The following is a 22,638-nucleotide window of genomic DNA, read 5'->3' as shown; positions in this document are numbered from 1 at the left end:
TATATTCCCACATTATATGTATATGTATGTATGTATGTGTGTGTGTGTGTGTGTGTGTGTGTGTATATATGTATTGCTGTCACAAGTAGTGTAAATTGGTAAATATTCCAGCACATATAGCATTATGTAACTCTGCTTTAATTTGTAGGATAGATTCTTAAAAGAATTGTCAGGATTCTGTCAAATTCTCATCAATAAGCTGTATATACTTACACTCCCCAAAGTAGTACAAGTACCATCTTTTCACACCCTCCACATTGTTCGATGTTATTCATCTTTTTGGTGTTTTCCAGTCTTATAGGTTAAAAACTAGAAACCTGTTCTAAATTGTTTTCTTTAGTTTTTAATGTGGTTTATTTGTTCACTCATTTGGTTTATTCAACAATGTTTTTGAGAGTACTCATTGTATCCTGGGTGCTAATCTAGGGATATAGCTGTGGACAAAGCAGTTGTGCCTCTGAATTTATAGAAGGAATGACCTAAGGTAGTCAGAGAGACCTAGGGGAAAGACAAGAAATGAAGAAACATTCATTTTTTTCTTCATGTTGGACTTTATCAATCCTTCGAGTTGTTTGATTCATGTTCTTTACCTGTTTTTTTGCTGAAATATTTATTTTTCTCTTAGTGATTTGCCAGGAGTGCATTATCTAGTATGACATCCAGGCATATTTGTCCTGTAAACATCTCCTGAAAAAGTCATCCCTTGACACGGTAATGATTTTTCCACACTCTTTTCCATAGAATATAGAATTATACTGCATTTTCTTGGTTAGTAAGAGGTAATTGGATCAAGTATTAAATTTCCATAATTCGGCATCCTCTGAGAAATTTGTCAGAGGTATTTCTTTTTTCTAATATGATTTGATTTTATATTTTTAAAAGTACATTTTAACTATGATTATTGCATGAGGCTAACTATACAGATGAGAAGACTTGAGCATAATTGGTTTAAGAAATAGCTGCTATTATGTTAATATTGGGATGATAGTTAAAGCCTAACTTAGGTAATTTTAATTTTTCAATGATAATGTAAAACTTTGTCTATTTAGACATGATTTTTACTGCCTAATTATTGGAAAAACACATGATGGAATATCTCATAATATCTTACCATTGATTGATTTAAAATTAGTTTTATTATATTCACATGGAATCTAAGTGGGATGCACATCCTTTGGATTTTAAATTTTTTCCATATTTGTTAGAGGTAACCATATGTTTCAAATATTCATGAGCAAACTGTAGGTTAATAGTCAGGTCATTTTGCTTTTCTGGCTTCTTATAAGGTGGCTGCTGGATGTTTATTGTGTAAATGAGAGACACCAGAACATTCTGGGTGCTCAAAAAAAAATAAATGAACAAATGGATTTATGCAACTGGTTGTTTAGTACTATTTTTTTATTATGACAGTCTATTGAGGCTACTGTGAAAGATTTATGAAATGTTTACAGAAGTATTTTAATGAATCAAAACTTAGGTAATCTGTAAGTAAAAGTCATCACCATTGTGATCATTTACATGTCTGGCATTTCTCTTCTGTTTTCAGTGTTGTGCTGATTGCTAAGTTATACTTAGCACTGAATTGAATATTATCTTGGAGCATATTTTATGAGACCTGTAAACAACAATTAAGTTAGTTCTTAAAAATTCTGAGCAGTAGTCTGATGTGGTGGCACAACCCTGTAATCCTAGTGGCTTAAGAGGCTGAGGCAGGACTGCAAGTTCAAAGTCAGTCTCAGCAATTTAGCAAGGCCTTAAGCAACTCTAGAAACCCTGTCTCAAAAAAACCTATGGATGACTTGGGAGTGGCTCAGTGGTTAAGAGATTCCTTGTTTAATCCCTGGTACAAAAAAAATTCTGAGCAGTGTAGATAATTTACCTCAAAGTGGTACTTCTTAAAATTTTAAAGAAGTACTTCCTGTTGATTTTGATGCACACCCAGGTTTCAGAACCACTGCCTTAGGATCATTTTGCTGCAAGTGTGAAAAAGACATACTTGTTCACACATTGTAGTCTGCTATTGTAGGGGCTACGTGAATGTCCATGTCTGTCTCCCTGAACAGTGTCACATATGGCTGGTTAACAGTCATTGCTCTTTGAAGCTGAGGACCAGAAAGAGACTTAAGCTTGTGGTATGCTTAAATTTTCAGATAAAAAAAGTTTGCACATTAACTGTTCTAATATTGATGTTTAGTGTGCATTGTTTCATAATTCACCAAGTTATGTAGATAACAGTGATTTCTAATATTTTTCATTCACCCAGTGGTACTGAAGAGGAGACTTGGGCATTTTGTTATTCTCAGTAGCATGTCCTTCTGTGGATTTGTTTATATGAAGAAAAATGCTTCAACATTTTACAGACAAGACTTGTCCTGGCTCTGAGAGTTTTATAGGGTAGTTTCTAATTTGCTTTTTTTAATAAGATGATCTTCATCCAGACATATGTTCTTGTAAAATTATTAAATATTACACATTTAACTGTAAATTCAAAGTAAGAGTATGTTAACCTTACCCCTGGTTTGTCAGCTTGTTAAAGGAAAAAGCTCATAAGCAGCAGCATAAATAAGTTGTGTATGCTTCTTGAAGTGAACAAGCTTCTGTTTGGGATATAATATTTACCAAAAGTTTGACCAAGGCAAACAGTATGTTGGAAACTTTGAAAAGTTGTGCAAGTTGTCTATTCTTACAGATATTCTAATGCTAGCCTTGAGTTTAACGTAGCTGTTTTGGAACTATGTACTTGGGATGCCTAGTTCTATACTATGTAGATTGCTTTAAGTGAACTTTGCTGTGGCATTAGGCTGTTGGCCCAGTGTGAATGATGTTATTGAAAATAGCCCTATGAAACTTTTACTTTATATACTATAAAAAAGTTATTGAGTGGTTAGGGTTGTGGCTCAGTGATAGAGCTCTTACCTAGCACTTGTGAGGCACTAGGTTTGATTATCAGTGCTGCAAGTAAATAAATGAATAAAAAAAGTCCATCAATATCTAAAAAATGTTTAAAATGTTACTGAGGACATTGAAAACACATGGGAGAAATTTATTTCTCATTTCAGTACCAGGAATCAGGAATAATTACATGTTCTTCATTGAGCAGTGATCTGTATTCATCTTGTGGACAATGGCACACAAAATTTCTTCCTTCATGTATTGGATTGTAAAGCTTATAACTGAATTATTGGCCTATTCTTAGCAAGTTAAGTGACATTATATTTCCAGATATTTTTGTGTTTCATCCATCCTCTAGTTTTACCATAATTAAATAAAAGTTAAAATAATTCAATTACAGAAATGTTACAACAATCATACAAATAATTCCCAAATAACCTTCACACAGATTGCCCTAACATTATCGCTTTTATACGTAGGTATTCTCTTTATCGTTCTTTCTATTTCTGTTTCTGTGTCTCTGTCTCTCCCCACACTAATATCACCTATTTGCTTTTAGTTTGCCTCAACAAATGTTTCTGATTCTTTGAATTACTTTTTTGGGGGGAAATGAGGCAATGCATTTTTTGAATTAATTTTAATACTGGATAAGAGTGGGCACATTTTATACCAATATTCAACAAAGTATTACATAAAGACCTCTTGGTCTAGGTGGAAAAAAGACACATTGTGGATGGAGGAAAAGAAAGAGCAAGTGAGAAAGAGAGACAAGAAAGAGCACACAGGCCTGATAGTTAAGAAAGTGCTTATAATGCTACATAGAAGGTAGTTACTTTAAATGAAAGATGAGGGAAAATACCAGTAATTTTTAATTCAAATATAATTCATGGAGTAATGTTCTTAAATAAAAGCAGATAATGAATATTAAAGTGAAAATGATTGAGAATGTATTTGCATTAATAATCAAGTCCAGTTTAATAATCAATATTCAGAATGGGACTGTCAATACTGTGGGAAACTTTAACTCAAATGTGTTTACCTTTTATTAAATTGGTCATAAAATAAGCTCAGGTTTGATCACTTTCAAACTAGTTCGTACTTAAAAAAATACTTACTTTATGCCAGGTATGGTGGTGCACACCTATAACCCTGGTGACAGGATGCTAAGGCAGGAGGATTCCAAGTTTGAGGTCAGCCTGGGCAACTTAATGAGACCCTATCTCTAAATAAAATATAAAACTGAAAGCTGGATGAGGTGTCAGATGCCTGTAATCCCAGTGCCTCAGGAGGCTGATGCAGAAGAATCCTTAGTTCAAAGCCATCCTCAGCAATTTAGCAAGGTCTAAAGCAACTTAAAGAGACCCTGTCACTAAATAAGATGTGAAATGTGCTGGGGATGTTGCTCAGTGGCTAAGTACCCCTGGGTTCAGTCTTTAGTATTGTAACAAAGCAAAACAAAACAAATTGTAACCACCCCTTAAGTATAAGATTCTTTTTTGGGAGATGGGCACAGGATGACAGTTGTTTGTGCAAAATAAAGCTAAACAAAAATGTAAACTTTATTGTACCATACAGTATAGAGGGAATTATAACTGCATATTCCTATTTCAGATATTTCAGACATAATTCTACATTATCAATGACTCAAAATTTGGGGGGTAGAAATTAAAAATGTATTAAAGATGAATTCAAAGAATGTTGAAAATTATAAATATTTTTCATACTCTTAAAATTATTTTGAAAATTTATAACTTAAAACAAACATAAAACAATTGCAAAAGTGGATGAATTGTCTTCTGGGCTAATGTGAAAATAACACAGTGGAGTGAAAAGGAACTACAGAATTCAGTCTAAATTATAGTCAGTTCTTTTTTCTAAATAATTTGGTCAAGGAATCTACATACAAAAGTGTTTCCTTTTTCATCCATATATATCAGTTTTCCCAGCATTAATTTGTTCCATGTTTATATCTATATATCTATGTATCTATATATATATGCATTTAAAAATAAAAATAGAAGTCTTTTTAAAGACAGCTTTAGGAAGCAAAATTGACCTCAAATCTTGTAGAAGATGGAATATATTCTAGAATTTTAAATGCATGACATTTTAAAATGTCATCATTCTTTGGTTAAGGCATTAGTTTTAAATAATAGTAATTAATGCCATACAAGAGTAATCCAATAGTCTTGTCTTTTGTAGCTTCCATAGTTGGCATTTATTTATTCCATCAGCAGCATTTCAAAAAATGGACTTTGTAGGAATGCAGACTTGTGGTCCTATCTCTACTCATTGAGTGTGATCTCCATATCAACCATTGGTAACATAGAGCTAATAATACCTACCTCTTGGGGTTGTGTGAGGATGAATTGAGATGGTAATATCATGCTTATTTTGTTGTGAAGGCTCAAGAAATGTTATTTGTTGCAGATACTCCCTCATTGAACCCCAGTGATGTTTGCAGTCATGCCATGGATAATCTTGTAAAAAAGGATTCTTAGGTGTAGAGATGTGGAAAAGGTTATGTTTGGTACAGAGATAACAGGTAAGGAAAAAAGGAGTAGAACAAATTGTTAATTGCTGTTCTTTAAATTTTATACATAAAATATTTGTCTTTTCTTTTAAATGCCTTCAATTAGTTTTCATTATTGAATTTTATTTTTACAAGTTGCCATATTTATTTAATATTTACAAAAGGGCCAGGCAAATAATGTACACTAGTATTTGTTTAATAAGTGAATACAGTGTTTCTTTTCATTTATACTAATCACACACATAATACCATCTTGTGTTTTTTCATGGATCAAATTTTTGGGGGTCCAAATATCTGTAAGTGGAAGGAAATTTCTATGCTCAATGATATGTAACTTTCATGTTATTATTCAGAAGACTTATATTTTCATCTCATTATTTTCTTATGTGTAGAACAAGGGACTTGTGGCAAAGTAATTAAAAAATAATAAGAACCAACATCTTTTAAAGCATTATCTTCAGTGCTGTCCTAAATTTCCACAGTACTCCTCCAGTGTATGAACTCTTGTTATCTATGTTCAAAAGTACAAATCTAAAATTTAATGCATTGAAGTAACATGCTAAGTCACAGTACTGGTGGTTAAGGTGCAATGTGAATTGAAAACCAGGGGTTTTAACCACAGTTAAAAGATATGATCTCAGAATTGGGACATCTTAATTGTGGTAAAGAAAAATTTTAAGTCCCAATTCATAATTGTATATTTTGAGTTTTTAAATAGTGTTCATGTGAAAATTTTGATATATTTAGGATTATGATTGTAATTTAAGGAGAAACATGTATTCCACTTTAAGGTTGTGTGTGTGTTTTTTAAGGTGTTTGTTTCTCAGAGGTTATTATTTTTCTGAATTCACTTAGTTTTTTGGGCAGAGCAGAAATTAAATATAGACAAGTACAAAGTAACTGAGAAATTCCTCTATGTAGAAGATAAAATTTAGCTTTCATTCTTTCTGTGCAATTTAAAGATCCATTATTATAAAGAAGTTTTTATCAATATAAGAGTATACCTGTCATAATAAATATATAATTGTCTTGCCTCTAACATGAAATTTCTCATAATGAATATTGTTTGAATGATTGATTCAGTATATTCATATATTGTAATCCATGTATATAATGAAGAGATTCTTACAGTATTCCACAAATCAGTAAATATGGCATTTTAAAATTCAATAATATATTTTAATTCTATAAGGAACAAACAATATATTATAAAATGTGATACCTAATATTTTATCATTAGATGAAAGAACCCAAATCTTTTTAAAAAATAATTTTAATTGGAGATGGACAAAATATCTTTATTTATTTATTTTTATGTGGTACTGAGGATTGAACCCACTGCTTCACATGTCTAAGGCAAGAACCCTACCCCTGAGCTACAACCCCAGACCCAGAAATTGCAAAGATTATTTTTTCTAATCTTAGTTGATGAGAAAAGACTTGTTTTAAAATAGCTATCTTCAGGTACTAATATGATAGTTCAGATTCTGGTCATATACTTACACATACTCTGAAAGTAGCAGTTCTAAGTGATGGGGAAATATAATTGAACACTATCGATAATATAATTCATACATACTTTTGGCCTGTGACTCTTTGACCAGTATTTCAGTGGATATTGGTAAACATACTTTATTTCACATTTCTTCTAAATATTCTGGAATCTTGTCACTTTAATTTTATATGTTTTGGCATATTTCCATGAAAACTAGTACAGTCACAAATAACTGAATCAATACATATTTGATATAAAATAGAAACTTTTGATTGAACTCTGAAAAATCACTTAATCTTTGTATTATATTCATGAATATTTCCTACATGCATATAGATATTAATATTAATAGCTATTGTTTTCTTCATTGTTCCCATGTAGACTCACTGAAAACATTGGAATTCTCATAAGACTATTGAAATTTTTATTTCATGAAGTACAGTGGATACAGGCAGAGTTGAATTACCCTAAATGGCTTTTCAGTTTTTGCTTGGTAGCTTTCAAAGTGACTTGCCACTTAATGAAAAAGGGAGACTAACACATGGTAAACCTGTGATTGCCACATCTGCCATTTCCCTTTGTCATTATATAAAATGCTTTATCAGTCTTCAAAGACTTCTCCCCACAGCTTACCCCTATTGAGAATTCTATGGTTCTGCTAATTGGAAGTTAACCATCTTTGTGTCTAGGCATGGTTTGAAATTATTCTGTCTTTGTTTTTTTCTTCTGTTTTGTTGTGCTTTTTGTTTTTTAAATTAATTTTTTAAATTATTTTTATTGTAAACAAATGCAATACATGTTGTTTCTGTTTGTACATGGAGTAACAGCATACCATTTGCATAATCATACATTTACATAGGGTAATGATGTTTGTTTCATTCTGTTATTTTTTCCTTCCGCCCACCACTACCATCACACTTTTCCCTCTATACAGTCCCTCCTTCCTCCATTCTTGCCCGCCTCCCAACCCCCCATTATGTGTCATCATCTGTTTATCAGTGAGACCATTCTCCCTTTGGATTTTTGAGATTGGCATATCTCACTTAGCATGATATTCTCCAATTTCATCCGTTTGCCTGCAAATGCCATAATTTTATCATTCTTTACAGCTGAGTAATATTCCATTGTATATATATACCACAGCTTCTTTATCCATTCATCGATTGAAGGACATCTAGGTTGGTTCCACAGTCTGGCTATTTGTGAATTGAGCAGCTATGAACATTGATGTGGCTGTATCTCTGTAGTTTGCTGACTTTAAGTCCTTTGGGTATAGGCCAAGGAGTGGGATAGCTGGGTCAAATGATGGGTCCATTCCAAGTTTTCTAAGGAATCTCCACACTGCTTTCCAGAGTGGCTGCACTAATTTGCAGTCCCACCAGCAATGTATGAGTGTACCTTTTTCCCCACATCCTCTCCAACACCAATTGTTGCTTGTATTCTTGATAATCTCCATTCTAATTAGGGTGAGATGGAATCAGTGTAGTTTTGATTTGCATTTCTCTTATTACTAAAGATGGTGAATATTTTTTCATATGTTTGTTGATTGTTTGTAGATCTTCTTCTGTGAAGTGTCTGTTCATTTCCTTAGCCCACTTGTTAATTGGGTTATTTGTATTCTTGGTGTAGAGTTTTTTTGAGTTATTTATATATTCTGGAAATTAGAGCTCTATCTGAAGTATGAGCGGCAAAGAAATTCTCCCACTCTGTAGGCTCTCTCTTCGCATTGCTGATAGTTTCCTTTGCTGAGAGAAAGCTATGTAGTTTGAATCTATCCCAGTTATTGATTCTTGCTTTTATTTCTTGTGCTATGGGAGTCCTGTGAAGGAAGTCTGATCCTAAGCCAACAAGGTGAAGATTTGGACCTACTTTTTCTTCTATAAGATGCAGGGTCTCTGGTCTGAATTCAAGGTCCTTGATCCACTGTGAGTTGAGTTTTGTGCAGGGTGAGAGAGAGGGGTTCAGTTTCATTCTGTTGCATATGGATTTCCAGTTTTCCCAGCACCATTTGTTGAAGAGGCTATCTTTTCTCCATTGCATATTTTTGGCACCTTTGTCTAGTATGAGAAAATTGTATTTATTTGGGTTTGTGTCTGTGTCCTCTATTCTGTACCTTTCATCTACCTGTCTATGTTGGTGCCAATACCATGCCGTTATTGTTACTATTGCTTTGTAGTATAGTTGAAGATCTGGTATTGTGATACCCCTGTTTCATTCTTCCTGCTAAGGATTGCTTTAGCTATTCTGGGTTTCTCATTCTTCCAGATGCATTTCACAATTGCTTGCTCTATTTCTGTAAGCTATGTCATTGGGATTTTAATTGGAATTGCATTGAATCTGTATAGCACTTTAGGTAGTATGGCCATTTTGACAATATTAATTCTGCCTGTCAAAGAACATGGGAGATCTTTCCATCTTCTAAGGTCTTCCTCAATTTCTTTCTTCAATGTTTTGTAGTTTTCATTGTAGAGATATTTTACCTATTTGGTTAGATTGATTCCCAAGTATTTTATTTTTTTGAGGCTATTGCAAATGCAGGTGTTTATTCTTTTCCCTTTCAGATATTTCGTCGCTTGCATATAAAAATGCTGTAGATTTATGCGTGTGGATTTTATAACCTGCTATTTTACTGAATTCATTCAAGAGGTCTAGAAGTTTTCTGGAGGAGGTTTTTTGATTCTTTAAACATAGAATCTTGTCATCAGCAAATAGTGACAGCTTAAGTTCCTCTTTTCCTTTTCGTATCCCTTTAATTTCTTTGTTCTGCCTAATTGCTCTGGCTAGAGTTTTGAGGAAAATGTTGAATAGAAGTGGTGAAAGAGGACATCTGTGACTTGTTCCCATTTTTAAAGGGAATGGTTTCAGTTTTTCTCCGTTAAGAATGATGTTGGCCATGGGCTTAGCATAAATAGCCTTTACAATGTTCAGGTATGTTCCTACTATCCCTATTTTTTCTAGTGTTTTCAGCATGAAGGGGTGTTGTATTTTGTCGAATGCTTTTTCTGCATCAATTGAAATAACCATATGATTCTTATCCTTAAATCTATTGACATGATGGATTATGTTTATTGATTTACAGATGTTAAACCATCCTTGCATTCCAGGGATGAACCCCACTTGATCATGGTGCACAATTTTCTTAATATGTTTTTGGATACGGTTTGCCAATATTTTGTTAAGGATCTTTTCATCTATATTCATCATGGATATTGGTCTAAAATTTTCTTTCCTTGATGTGTCTTTGCCTGGTTTGGTTATGAGGGTGATATTAGCTTCATAGAATGAGTTTGTTGGGTAACCTCCTTTTCATTTCCTGGAATACTTTTAGAAGTATTGGAATGAGTTCTTCTTTGAAGGTCTTGTAGAATTCGGCTAGGAAACCGTCTGGTCCTGGGCTTTTCTTGGATGGTGGATTTTTAATGGCTTCTTCAGTTTCATTGCTTGATATTGATCTGTTTAAATTGTGTATGTTCTCCTGGTTGACTTTGGGAGGATCATATGTCTCTAGAAATTTGTCCATGTCTTCAGTAGTTTCTATTTTGTTGGAATATAGATTTTCAAAGTAGCTTCTCATTATGTTCTGTATCTCAATGTTGTCTGTCATGATATTTCCTTTTTCATGATGAATTTATTAATTTGAATTTTCTCTCTCCTTCTCTGTTAGTGTGTCTGTTTGTCTATTTTGTTTACTTTCTCAAAGAACCAACTTTTTGTTTTGTCAGTTTTTTGAATAGTTTCTTTTGTTTCAATTTCATTTTTTTCAGGTCTGATTTTTATTATTTACTGTCTTCTAATACTTTTGCCATTATTCTGTTCTTCTTTTTCTAGGGCTTTGAGCTGCAATGGTAGGTAATTTAGTTGTTGACTTTTCATTCTTTTCTGGAATGTGCTCCATGCAATGAATTTTCCTCTCAGTATCGTTTTCATAGTGGCCCAGAAATTTTGATATGTTGTATCGTTGTTCTAATTGACCTCTAAGAATTTTTTAATCTCCTCCCTGATGTTTTTTCTTGTCAATGTTTCATTCAATAGCATATTATTTAGTCTCCAGGTGTTGGAGTAATTTCAGTTTTTTTATTTTGTCATTGATTTCTATTCTCAGTTCATTATGATCTGATAGAACACAAGGCAGTATCTCTATTATTTTGCATTTCCTAAGGGCTACTTTGTTGCATAACATATGGTCTATTTTCAAGAAGGTTCCATATGCTGCTGAGAAGAAAGTGAATCTGCTTGTTGATGGATGGAATATTCTATATATGTCTATTAAGTCTAGGTTATTGATTGTGTTATTGAGTTCTTTGGTTTCTTTGGTTGGTTTTTGTTTGAAAGATCTATCTAGTGGTGACAGCGGTGCATTAAAGTCACAGAGAATTATTGTGTTGTGGTCTATGTGATTCTTGAAATTGAGAAGGATTTGTTTGATGTACAGGGATGCACCATTGTTTGCCGCATAGCTATTTACTATCGTTATGTCTTCCTGATTTATGGTTCCTTAAGCAGTATGAAATGTCCTTCTTTATCCCTTCTGACTAACTTTGGCTTGGAGTCCACTTTATCTGATATAAGGATGGAAACCCCTGCTTTATTGAGTCCACGTGCATGGTAGGTTTTTTCCCATCCTTCACCTTTAGTATGTGGATGAGGTGAGTCTTTTGCAGGTAGCATATTGTTGGGTCTTTCTTTTTAATCCATTCTGCCAGTCTATGTCTTTTGATTGATGAGTTTACGCCATTAATGGTCAGGGTTATTATTGAGATGTGATTTGTTTTCCCAGTCATTTGGCTTATTTTTGGTTTTTAAGTTGGCTTGGTTTCTCCTTTGAGTGGTTTTTCTCTAAGGTAGTTCCTCCGTTTGCTGACCTCCATTGTTATTTTTCATTTCCTCCTCATGGAATATTTTGTTGAGAACATTCTGTAGCTCAGGCTTTCTATTTGTAAATTCTTTTAACTTTTGTTTATCATGGAAGGATTTTATTTCATCTTCAAATCTGAAGTTAAGTTTTGCTGGGTATTGGATTCTTGGTTGGCAACCATGTCTTTTCAGAGCTTGAAATATGTTGGTCCAGGCCCTTCTAGCTTTTAGAGTCTAGGTTGATAAGTCAGCTGCTATCCGTATTGGTCTCCCCCTATATGTAATCTGATGCTTTTCTCTTGCGGCCTTCAAAATCATACGTCTATTTTGAATGTTAGGCATTTTCATTATAATGTGCCTTTGTGTGGATCTGTTGTGATGTTGTGCATTTGGTGTTCTGTATGCCTCTAGTATTTGATGTTCCATTTCATTCTTCAGGCTTGGGAAATTTTTAATATTATTTCATTGAATAGGTTGTTCTTTCCTTTGGTTTGTATCTCTGTGCCTTCTTTAATCCCAATAATTCATAAATTTGGTCTTTTCATGATGTCCCATAGTTCTTGGAGATTCCGTTTATGATTTCTTACCATCTTCTCTGTTTGGGCAACTTTATTTTCAAGAGTAACTATTTTGTCTTCATTGTCTGAGGTTCTGTCTTCCAAGTGGTCTAGTGTGTTGGTGATGCTTTCCATTGAGTTTTTTATTTGGTTATTGTTTCCTTCATTTCAAGGATTTTCATTTTTTTTTTTTTGAGAATCTCTATCTCTTTGTTGAAATGATCTTTTGCTTCCTGCAAGTGCTCTTTCAGCTTATTGGTATTATAATTCATTGCCTGCATTTGCTCTCTTATCTCATCCTTTACTTCGCGAGTCATCTTAATCATGTATAATCTGAAGTCCTTTTCTGACATTTCTTCTAACATACTGTCATTAGATTCTATTACTATAGAATCTAAATTTGTTTGGATCATTTTCTTCCCTTGTTTTTTCATGTTGTTCATGTATCTTCCCCTCCAGCAGTGTAGATAGGGGGTATTGCAGATTTCCCCTATAGGCTTATAGTGGTCATATAGGTTTCCAGAACGCTTTCTTTATGGGGAGGATCAATATTAGCAGTGCCCAATTCAGACACTATGCATTCCTAGGCCAAATAACCCCTATGAGGACAATATCAATATTGTCATAATAAACAGAATGAGTTCAAATATTATCTTCAGTAAAACAAACAGATTTGCAATAAGGTCTGCAGTTTCAAATGGAGTACAAAGAGGATGCAGAGGGATGTAGAATGTGGCTGTTAATGGGATAAGAAAAGAATATACAAAAGTTCTAGAAAATAGAAAGGGTGAGAGTGTAATCAAAAGAAATTGGATGTAAGCACGCAAAAAAGGGAGATAGAGACTCTGATGGAACAGGTAAACAAAAGGAAAAGAGAGCAAGAAAAGTAAAAAAATAAAAACAAATTTTTTCAATAAGGAGAAAAAATAAAATCTACAGTGTAACATTCATATAGTAATGAAACCTCCCAGAGTTCAGTAACCTGATGCATGAGAAGTACCGGACAATGTGTTTCAAGTCTCCCACAGGCATCTCAGGATGGGATTTGTGCCACCTAAAAATCGGACCTATGGCTTCTAGGATTATCCAAGATGTCTCCTCTGGCTTGCAAATGTGTTGGCAAATGGGGAGCTGAAGCTCAGGATTTGGATATGGTCAGCTGGAAGTCCTGGCAGTGGGATGCAGTTGGTCAGGCAGGGGTCCTGGAGTTTGGGTGTCTTTGGTGTGGTTGTGGGATCCAGGAGGCCGGTTGCAGTCAGTCAGTCTGGGGTCCCAGTGATAGGGCACAGTCAGTTGGTCCTGGGGTCCTGTCGGCAGGGAGCAGACAGTTGATGTGAGGGTCCCAGAGACAGGGAGCGATCGTTCGGGCTGAGTTATCCTGGAGACGGGGCTCAGTCAGACCGGCCAAGGGTCGTATGAGGCTTGGCTGTTGTCTCAAAATGGAGGCAGCAATGTGTAATGAAACTTGCAGGTACTGTAACAATGAACTTCCAGGCAACAGAAGGCAGCTGGTGCTCCACTGGCGGTCAGTGATCAGTTTGCTGACTGTTGTCAGATGATCGGGAGGTGAACCTTGTGCATTGGGTGATGGATATAGTTGTAAGACAGGCGATGGACAGGCGAGAGGCAGGCAAATGGCAGATGATAGGTGCCTGATGGTGAGCAATCTGCGCTCAAAAAACAAGTCAATGTGCTGGCAGACTGCAGGTGATCACAGCAGACAAATGGGGTAAACAGCAGGAGATCGATAAGCAGCAAAAACTGCCTTCCAAGAAACAGGTATCCTCTGCTTGAAACAGGAGTTATAGAGCAACAAATCACAGTCTCCCTCTAGTCTGCCATCTTGGATCTCCCTCCCCTGTCTTTGTTTTTAAAGGTAATATTTTTATAACCTTAGTGTCTTATTTGGTTAATCCCTTCTGAAGAAATAGTGATGAGAAAAAAGGCTCTGGGAAAAGACTGTGCTTAAGTAACAAAATTCATCACCTTTCAGAGATATTATTTCCTTAAAATTAATTGTTTTCTATATATATTGAATATATCACTACTGAATATAAAATAATTTTCTTTTTTCCACTAAAAAACTGATAAAAGGATTTGAAATTCCAGTTTCCCATGTGGAAACAATAATTATTAGACTATGACAAAATATTTAATTTATATACTTATTTCCTTTCACAGACATCAATAGGCTAACATTGTAGCTAGAAATAAAACTTTGGAAATGATGTAAAATTTCCTTATGCAAGATTTAAAAAAGTGACCAATTGCTCTAAAAATGTGAACCATTTCCAAAATTGATATATTTGAAAGTTAAATCTATTTTAGATCTTGGCCATTTTTTAAAGCCAAGAAAATCATTAGTATGTGTATAGTTTATGGCATTCTAGAATTGGTAGAATCTTCAAGATGAACGAACATATGTTTTCATGTTTTGGAAAAGGGAATGGATCTTAGATAGTGCAAGCGACTTATTTAAGGTCACAGATTTATAGAACTAGGAATTGATTACAGATGTCTTTAAGCTATAGCATGGGTTCAAGTCAGTATCAATGTAAAACTAAATTGGATATCTGCTATATTACTAAAGTATTTTTAAATATTTATTTTCAAGTTAAATTTAGGTTTATTTCCTTTGTTCATGTGTAGTCTTGTTTTGCTTTTTATTTTGCAGATATGATAGTGACTTATTTTTACTTAAATGTCTTTTAGAATAATAAGATAAAGAGGCTTAGAAACTTTGCATTGTTGTATCTTCTGCCTGTTCTCTAGAATCTGGGAAACGACACCTAAGTTTATGTGTGCAATTGTGAAGTAGTGAACTAATGATAATTTCTGAGTCACTCATACCTCTGAGGACTGAGGCACATTTATAGACTGTTTTCCTAAAACCCAGTATCCAGTATGCCCATCTACAAAAATGTCATAAAGATACTAGCATCATCTGGATGTACACTAGAAGAGAGATATTTTTATTACCTTAAACAAAGTTATGATGCATCAGGACTGTATTGGCATTATAAAGTGACACCTGAAAATGTACTTCAATTTTGATGGACGTTGCTCTTTCTTAAATTTTTTTTTTTTTTTTTTTTTTTTTTTTGTGGTGCTGGGGTGATGACGAGTTCTTAAGAAAAATTAGGCAGCAGGACAACCAGGCTATTTCAGGAGGGGTAGGAGAAAGTATTCAAGCTTGAAATGAGATAGTGTTCTAGATAAATTAAAGCCTAATATGATAGAATTTAAATAAAACAATCATTAATTGGATAGATACATTTTGAAAAAGTGGTCTATTTATTATATTCATGGAATACTGCCTAATTATAGCTTTTAATGAAGTTCATTACATGAGTTTAAAAGAGAGGAAAGGAAGCACTATCTCTCCCCTCAGTGGGTGGTCAATTCTGGGATACAGCATCCTAACTATAAGGTGAGGATGAAGAATTAAAAAAGGTTTACATAAACATATAGATGGTTTGCTCATGTGAATTGGTGAGAGAGAGATAGAAATAGAAGTATATTGTTGAGGAGCTTATCATTAACTATTTGAAACTGAAGAAATGCAGTCACGTCATGTAGTGATTCAAAATATCTGACAGAATAGACCAAGAAGATCCTGACTGAGTAAGAAGACTCATGAGCAAAAAACAATACTTGTTATATCTCCACCTTTTTTTCAATATAAAAGAAAACGAATTTTTATTTCCATAAAAGTGGTGGAAAATTATACTATTTGAAATCTTTAGGGTTCATGTTGAGGACTATATGAATGCCAAGTAGTAAGGAGAAAAAGTAAGGCTCAGAAATCTGGAAGAAGTTTTGAACAAATTCTAGATTGAACAATCATAAACATGTGAACATATTATTACAATGAAGCCTATAATATTGTAATTTATTAATGATAAAATAGTAAAAATATTTTTTATATTATTTAGAAGTCTACCATATAAATTGGTCATCAAAGTTCCTTATCTAAAATTAAAATGAAAAAGGATGAGCCTTTGTTCCCCCAGACTTTAAAACATATATCAAAATGGCTTCAAAAAGAGCCCTGGTTGTCCTATCCAAAAGAGCAGAAGTCATTCCTGTAGATGTCATGAGACCAGCTGGGATTAAGGTCACCATTGCAGGTCTGTCTGGAAAAGACCAAGTACAATGTAGCCCTGATGTTGTCATTTGTCCTGATGCCAGTCTTGAAGATGCTTGAAAGCAGGGACCACACGATGTGGTGGTTCTACCAGGAGGTAATCTGGGTGCACAGTACTTATCCGAGTCTGCTGCTGTGAAGGAGATCCTGAAGGAGCAGGAGAATAGGAAGGGCCTCATAGCTGCCATTTGTGCAGGTTCTACAGCTCTTTTGGCTCATGAAATAGGTTTTGGAAGCAAAGTTACAACACACCCACTTGCAAAAGACAAATGATAAGCTAGAGTCACCACAGCTACTCTGAGAGCTGTGTGGAGCAGGACGGCCTGATCCTCACCAGCCATGGGCCCAGGACCAACTTTGAGTTCGCCCTCGCCATCATGGAGGCACTCAGTGGCAAGGAGGTGGCCGACAAGGTGAAGGTGCCCCTGGTTCTTAAGGATTGATGCCTGGCCCTTCAGAGGAGACCATGCAGTTCCCAGGTGGTTGTTTGGCACAGCAGAGGCAGCCTGCTGTGTGACGTGACCACCCCATGTTCCCAGCCTCTGCATTTGTGTCTGTAACATTTCTGAACCTTGTTTGCAGAATAAACAAGGCATTTGCAACACTGGAAAAAAAAAGGATGATGAAGAATAGATGTCTATTTTGAAAATGTTCCTGAATCACATATCTTGTAAAACATACATATTCAATCCCATATGAAGAACTAAGCAGGTAGAAAGGAAACTGAATAAAAAGTTAATTCAAGAAGTAAACAATTAAAATTTCTACTGATTCCTTCTCATATTTCATTTTTTTAAATTGCAGTGATACAGGATGGATTTTAGATCTTTTTGAACACATACTTCTCAAAAGGAGTGATCTCCTACAGCAAGTGTGTTCCAACTTTATCATTGTCAATTATACTCTGGATTTGGAGTTTTTAAATTCCATATCCTACCAGAACTAGTTTAGAGGAGTCTAGATTGGGACTTCTGATTGAATGCTTCTGATGTGCCCCTCTAGTTTTGTTACAACTGTCTCATTCTCCCAAGGTTTCATGTCTAGTAAAAGTTGCATGTAGGAAGGAGACTTCTTTCTTCCTCAGTTGCGCAAGCAACTAAGGATGGGTATCAGTTTGAATGTCTGATTTTTTCAAGCTGCTCTAGAAAAGTGGAACTATCATATAAGAAATGCAAGTTCCTTTTATATAAAGAAAATTGTGCTTTCCTCATATTGTTAGGTACTGACAACTTTTGGCACCTTAACCAAGCTCATGTAGTAATTCTCGGTAGTATAAATAGATCAGTCTAGATTTTGGGTTATTTTTTTCTCTTTAAGTTAAAATATAATTTATTCATTAATTGCTTTTAACTCACCAAAGAAATATTTTAATTGCTTTGATAATAACTGCCATGCTCAAGTTGAATATTCATAAATCATTATTTTTTATTGTCTTTCTAATGAACACTCCCTAAACAGCATAGTCTTACATTAGCATCCATTCAATTACTTGTTTCATTTGAAGTAACATCATAGTGGTTAATTATAATAACGAATAAAAGCTAGCATGTATTGAATGTCTACAGTATGCTAAAGGACTATGACCTGATTCAAAATTTATTTTTAGGGCAAGGGTTTGAATTTTGATAGTGTAAAAGTCTAATAGTATAATTGTGAATTCACTGGCATGTTGCATAATTGGATGTGTTTTCACAGTGAGCTAACGTAATTGTGCATGGAAAATGTTTATCAGTTCTTCATGTTACCTGCTAGATAGAATTGTGCTACCCTTAACTTCTATTTTATGATGTATTATTATTATTCATGTATATTTATAGAATTTTAATTATTTGGATCAATCTGATTCTTCTTAGATGGTAAAATATTGTTTTTCATTGTAGGTATAGTGAGATGAGTTTAAGTGATGTGAGAATTCATTTTTAAACAATCTTGTAGCAAAAAAGTAAAACATATCTTGTAGCAAATTTCTAATTTCTTATAGCCATTGAAAAGTAGTAAGTATTTATGTTTATGGTGTTATACAAATCAAATGGTTCTTCTGAGGACTTAAAAATATAAAGTATTTAAGGGGATTATTATTGATGTAGTTTTTGAAAATTTCACATATCTATTAAGCATATTCTAAATATTGGAAAATGCCAATAATTATTTAAAAAATAAAATTTCAGTTGAAAATGTCTTTTTAACTTTTTTGCTTTCCTTCTCCCAAGGAATGAAAAATATATTTTGTATTAGAAATATAAATTTAGAATCAAAATAAGTATTGCTTATGACATCAAACATGGTTTATCAGATAGAGATTTAACCAACAGTTTTCTTAAATAATACACTCAAGTTATGTTTATATTAACCCTAACAAAATCTAATATCCCCCTCTTTCTTCTCTTTTCCCTGTCCTCCTACATTTTTCTATGAGTAATTTTTTTAAAACTTGAAAGCTATGCTAAAAGTACCAATTTCTTCAAAATAATTTTTTTAAGACTTAGAAATTGTTTATTCTGCATGTAAACAGCTTTTAACTCTCAGTGAATTAAATCAGAACCACTATCACCATTATCACAATACTGATTGAAATTAATCCAATGGGGAACTGAAATTAGTGCTTTAACTTTAAGGTTTATTTCATCAGGAAAAAAGTTTATGGCTTTGTGCCTATAGTACTAAAATGCCCACAATTAAAAAAAAAACTGATAAAATTCTGTGATGAACTTGTATATAATAAATTTCTGCAAAACACATTTTCTATCAGTTGCTGTATTAAAACTAGTTCCATTGGATGTATTCCATAGAATCTTTCATTAGCTTGGTGGTTTTCAGTTGTTAGAGTTGTAGTAAAATGCTAGGGATAACTATTATATTTCTAATGAAGTTTATAAAATGTTGCACCCTTATGAAATTATTGAGTTACCTACCACTGATCACCATGAATAAAGAAATTTATAATTTCACTTAACTTTAGGTTTAATCTTAAATTTTTATAGGGATTTCATATTTGCATTTGATTGTTCTCTGATCAATCCAGTTTTTAGATTCTTTTCTCTAGAAAATCCTAAAGCATACTCACTTACTTGAATGTCTGTAAGATTTTTCTACAAAAACAATGAGGGAGATAGAATATTTGATCTGGACTCAGAAATATAAAGTTTAGTATTTGATTTTGGAAAAAGTAATTTTATGTTTTACTTGGTAGGAAAAAGGATATGTAAGTAACAGTCAATTCATTGAAATTTTTGCAGAGTTAATTCATTAGTAATGTAAAGAATTATGTGATTTTTAAAAAATTCCTGATCTTCCTTTCAGGGATTCATTGCATTTACTCATTAATAGATTCTAAGTTCTGCCCTTATAGAAACATAAATTGAAAAGTATCACCAATTCAAGATGATTTAATTGCAGAGCATTTCAGTATTTGGGACCATAATATGTTAATATGTAGGAAGGTAGAACATTTTTTTTTGCTCTTAAGATTTATAGGAAAAGAGGGACTAATGGGATGTTAAAAAAATATTAGTAATTAAAAGTACACTGAATCTAATGAGATCTGGCACTTGTGTTTTCTAAAATGGATTATCCACCATGTTTTAATAAGTTTTTTCCATAGTTGTGATTAAAAGACATGACCAGAACAATTGTAGAGGAAGAGAAGCTTATTTGAGTGCTCATCTTTTATCCATAGAAGGTTGACTCCATTTGAGGTGAGGTGAAGCAGAACATCATGGTGGAAGTGTGTGGTGGAGGGAAGCAGCTCACACCATCAGGCAGCAGAAAGATGCTATTCCCCAGACACAAAACATATATCCTCCATCCCATGATATGCCCTCAATTAACCATTTTCTCCAGTCACACCCACCTGCCTCCAGTTACCACTCAATTAATCCCATCAGAGATTAATTCACTAATTAGATTAAGGCTATAGCCCAATCATTTCTCCTCCAAAACTTCTTGCATTGCCTCACATGTGAGATTTTATGGGACATCTCACATCCGAACCATAACATACCTCATTTTTCCCCTCTCCACTACCACAGGAAACAGTTTCCTCCAGTCACAGCACTGGACCTTCCTTTCATCCTGAAGCTTGGCTATGTTGAAAAATGCAGAAAAGGTAAACTGTAAAATTGCAATGAAAAATCTGAAAATGGTTTTCTCCTTAGGTAAAACATAGAGAGACCATACTGCAGTATACATGCAGTATGCATGTGTAGCCTATATGCTCTTTAATAGAAAGTTTAGAACTATAAGACAATCTGGATGACATTATCCAAACCATAAAATAATGTAACTTTTAGCTTTAAATAATTTTAAATAACAAAACATTAGGTCAGGTTTTTAGTTGTCAGCCTGGGCCGTTTATGAATTATTCAGGAGTTGTTTAACACATCTAGTAAAGCTGTGGGCCATGACTGTTCTTAAGGATGGGATTTCTCACTGTTATCCCACCCAGCCAAGCAACAGGCTGTCCTGCACCTGACCTGGCACATACCAGGACTGGTTCAAGTCAAACCTGGCATCTTGTATGTCAGAGTTTTTATTAGTTTCAGTGTTCCTCCCCATCAGCCATGATAATTGAGAGTTGATCACATTCTCTCAGCACCAAAGTTCAATAGAAATGAAATATGAAGGTGGTATTTTGGTATGGGAAATGAAGGGTAGAAAGTCTCCTCATTAATGTTCTGCTTATCTCTTGACTAGTCCCTTTGAGTCCTTCTGTTTTATTCCATTTCCTTTTCTGAACTTTCTTAAGCTGCATTTTCAATCTGAAAGATTTAATAGAAATACCCAAGGTCAGCTTCCCCCACCATCCTTTTTTATAACAGATGAGAGACCAAAACCCAGATGAATCAATTACCTCAAGACTACACATCAGACGCCTAGCTGCAACTGTCTCTGTCAGGGAAGGTTGGTTGACAGGGAGCTTATCATGAAAGAGTGGCAGCACCATCTCTGCTTCATCTTATTCCTTTTAACATTATTGGGATTTTTGTTGTTTTTTGTTCTTTTTTGTATCTTGGAATAGAAGATACATATTAATTAGTCATAGAATGTTAGAGCTAAAAGGAACCATAGAAGTTATATTAACTAATATATTTTTTCTTTTCAGGAATGACATGGCCATACATTTGTATGTAAATGTGTGTTATCTAAAATGTTCTTTCTCTCCTTTTATTGCATTTCACAGGTTCTTGGGATATGAATGGCAGAAATGGTTTTATGCACTCCAAAAAACTGTTCTATTACTATGGAAGTGAAAAGGTAAATGGGTGTTCAGTTATATCAACTTCTGTTGCTTTGGGGGCCATTTACTGCCCTTTTCCCCTAATTTTGAAGTACAGGGTAAGCTGAAGATAAATGGAGACAAAAACCAACTGAAAAATTTTAACAACCATAGTCTAACAGGAATTTATAATTCTATTTTTTTATTTGACAAATGTTCTGAATTCCAGATTGCCCTAAAAGTTATTAACTCAAATGTGATTCTTTTTAAAATATTTTTTAAATTGTCAATGGAACTTTATTTTTAGTTATATGCAGTGCTGAAAATCAAACCCAGTGCCTCACACATACTAGGCAAGTGGTTTAACACTGAGCAACAATTCCAGTCCCAGTTGTGTTTCTTGAAATAGGAAAGAGAGTAAAATAACTTTAATCCATGTGTTTTTGCCATTGGAAATATTTATTAACCAGGCAAAAGTTGCAGAATTTCTGGAAAAGCAAAGTCTATATACATGTGAGATTTTAAAGGCATGAATAGAAAAGATTTTAAAAGAAAAATTCAGCTAAAATTAAATATGCACAAAACCTTTCTGGGCTCCACTTACATATGTAAATAACAATAGCAAACATGTACACATTTTACTATATTCTGGATTCTCTCTAAGCGCTTTAGCTATATTGGCCTTGCAGCTATGTTAATTTGTTTAACTCAGAACAACTCTGTGAGGTAGGTACTATTATTAGTCCCATTTATTTTACTGTTAGGTAAGCCAAGAACAGAAAAGTTAAGTTTTGTTCAAGGTCACAGAGCTGGTAAATGGAAGATATAGGATTTGTCTATAGACTGTGTAGAATGGTCAGAGTCCAGGTTCTTGACCACTATTATTACTATGTTTATTTGCAAATATAGGATGCAATATTGAAATTCATTAGTTGATTAATAAGA

The 22,638-nt window shown here is 33.9% G+C and overlaps 1 long non-coding RNA gene and 1 pseudogene across 2 annotated transcripts; both read left to right on the top strand.

The window, feature by feature from the left end:
* The first annotated feature begins 623 nt into the window (after positions 1 to 623).
* Positions 624 to 21,732, top strand: LOC306652334. The gene is made up of 3 exons (XR_013761357.1): positions 624 to 711; positions 5,323 to 5,437; positions 21,658 to 21,732. It is a non-coding gene; the product is annotated as an uncharacterized lncRNA (long non-coding RNA).
* Positions 16,365 to 16,924, top strand: LOC306652344 (Parkinson disease protein 7 homolog; annotated as a pseudogene). The gene has a single exon. The product of its transcript is annotated as a Parkinson disease protein 7 homolog (transcript).
* Positions 21,733 to 22,638: the final 906 nt, after the last annotated feature.

The sequence above is a fragment of the Sciurus vulgaris genome (genome assembly GCF_902686455.1).
Source record: "Sciurus vulgaris genome assembly, contig: HiC_scaffold_178_arrow_ctg1, whole genome shotgun sequence".
NCBI lineage: Eukaryota > Metazoa > Chordata > Mammalia > Rodentia > Sciuridae > Sciurus > Sciurus vulgaris.
Note: the sequence above shows the minus strand (reverse complement) of the source record. Positions and strands in the feature narration are given on the sequence as shown.